The sequence below is a fragment of the Mycetomoellerius zeteki genome, unplaced genomic scaffold (genome assembly GCF_001594055.1).
Source record: "Mycetomoellerius zeteki isolate Tzet28-1 unplaced genomic scaffold, Tzet1.0 scaffold346, whole genome shotgun sequence".
Lineage (NCBI taxonomy): Eukaryota > Metazoa > Arthropoda > Insecta > Hymenoptera > Formicidae > Mycetomoellerius > Mycetomoellerius zeteki.
In genome coordinates, this window is record NW_017257334.1 from 36,325 (window position 1) to 38,621 (window position 2,297).

A 2,297-nucleotide genomic window follows, 5' to 3' on the forward strand; every position below is an offset into this window, starting at 1 on the left:
TACACTCCCCCGCAATCACTTTTGCCATACCTAAGCCGAAATTTATTAAACTTCAAAGTTTAATATCTTTGCGGAAAATTATCGTAGCTTAAAAAATCGAACGGCATTTCAAAGGTTATTGCAACAGCTTTCATTTAAGCAGAGGAAAAATTGAAAAGACGCATAATTCTATTTTTTATGGATAAAAAACGAACAAGAAAAAATACGATATTTTTTATCTTTAGTTAATTGCTTGCCAATTTGAAATGAATAATAGTAGGATAATGAAACTAACGGGGTTTGAAAGGTATGCCTTTTACCTTTAAAATGATCGCCCGCCCATTTTTGTGCGACGTTTCTTACCGGAGTTATGAGTATTTTTATAAAAAAACATGATTTTGTTTATTTTCTTATTATCTCGAAAACTAAGAGCGATAGAAAAAAATGTTAAATACAAAAAATACTCGTTTTTAGGTAGAAAATACAAAAATAAAGTCAAAATTAAAAAATCGAAAAAATTTTTTTCTTCATCTTTTTAGGTAGAAAAAATTTTTTTAATTTCTCATTTTATGTGATATAGTTGTTAATTATTCAAAGTTATACATACGAACAAAGTGTAGCGTTACTTTTAAAAATATACACATTAATATTTTAATGATAATGAAAATTTTTTTCTCCATTATTAGGCACTACGAATTATTTTATAAAATTATTATATATTTGATTTATGTATTAAATAACAAATTCTTTTAATAAACAACAAAAATCTTTATTTCTTAATTCTAGAACATTTATTTTATAACGTACACAGTACATAATATGTCATGTTACAATAAATTACTCAAAATTATAATAGTGACACAATGTAATAACATCAATTAATTTTAACTCTAAATTACACTTTGAATAATTAACAACTATATCACATAAAATGAGAAATTAAAAAAATTTTTTCTACCTAAAAAGATGAAGAAAAAAATTTTTTCGATTTTTTAATTTTGACTTTATTTTTGTATTTTCTACCTAAAAACGAGTATTTTTTGTATTTAACATTTTTTTCTATCGCTCTTAGTTTTCGAGATAATAAGAAAATAAACAAAATCATGTTTTTTTATAAAAATACTCATAACTCCGGTAAGAAACGTCGCACAAAAATGGGCGGGCGATCATTTTAAAGGTAAAAGGCATACCTTTCAAACCCCGTTAGTTTCATTATCCTACTATTATTCATTTCAAATTGGCAAGCAATTAACTAAAGATAAAAAATATCGTATTTTTTCTTGTTCGTTTTTTATCCATAAAAAATAGAATTATGCGTCTTTTCAATTTTTCCTCTGCTTAAATGAAAGCTGTTGCAATAACCTTTGAAATGCCGTTCGATTTTTTAAGCTACGATAATTTTCCGCGAAGATATTAAACTTTGAAGTTTAATAAATTTCGGCTTAGGTATGGCAAAAGTGATTGCGGGGGAGTGTAGGTAAGTACAGATATAAATGAAGAAACATGTAGGTAGGTAAGTACAGGTAAGTAGATATAGGTAAGTATGTGTAGATACAGATAATGTATAGATAAAGGTTGTCACAGAAAATGAATTTTAATATTTCTTGACTTTTCCAGGTTTTTCAGATGAAAATGAAAATTTTCTATGACTACAATATATAAAATATGTAAATTTTAATATTTTTAAAAGCAAGGATTGTAAAAGAGCTAGCCTATGTTATTAAAAACAATGCAAAATAAGATTAGTAGCATAATAAAATTTTAGATGCGTTTACTTCCTTAACTTTATTAAGTGAAAATCGCGACTAAACACATGAATAAAAAATATTAAATTATATATTTATTGATAATTATCCCCTTTACACGAGATTAAGGAAGTTTATCTAATCGTAATTATATACTGTACTTCCTCATCAAACAAAAATTTCGCCATGCAAACCATGAAAGAAATAAATTTACAACATACATATTTGTTACATATAACAGACTTCATCATAAACGAAAGAATGGCAATTATGTATCCTTAAGATTCTTTTTAAAGATAGTATAGTATTTCTATTACACTCATTTTTGTTTTCTTTAATAAAAAAATTGATTTATCATTTTTGTAACTTTAAAAAGATATTCGTAATCTTCAACAAGAATGCATTCCATTTCATGCATGATGCATCATTTATAATTGTTGTTTAAGTGAATGTTAAATATGGACAAATGCCTGAAATGGCATGCTAGTTAAGGGATGTCCTGGTTTAACAAAATTATCTGTACAATATGACTGGCTGTCACAAGTAAGTATTATTCAGAAACCAATTTCTTAA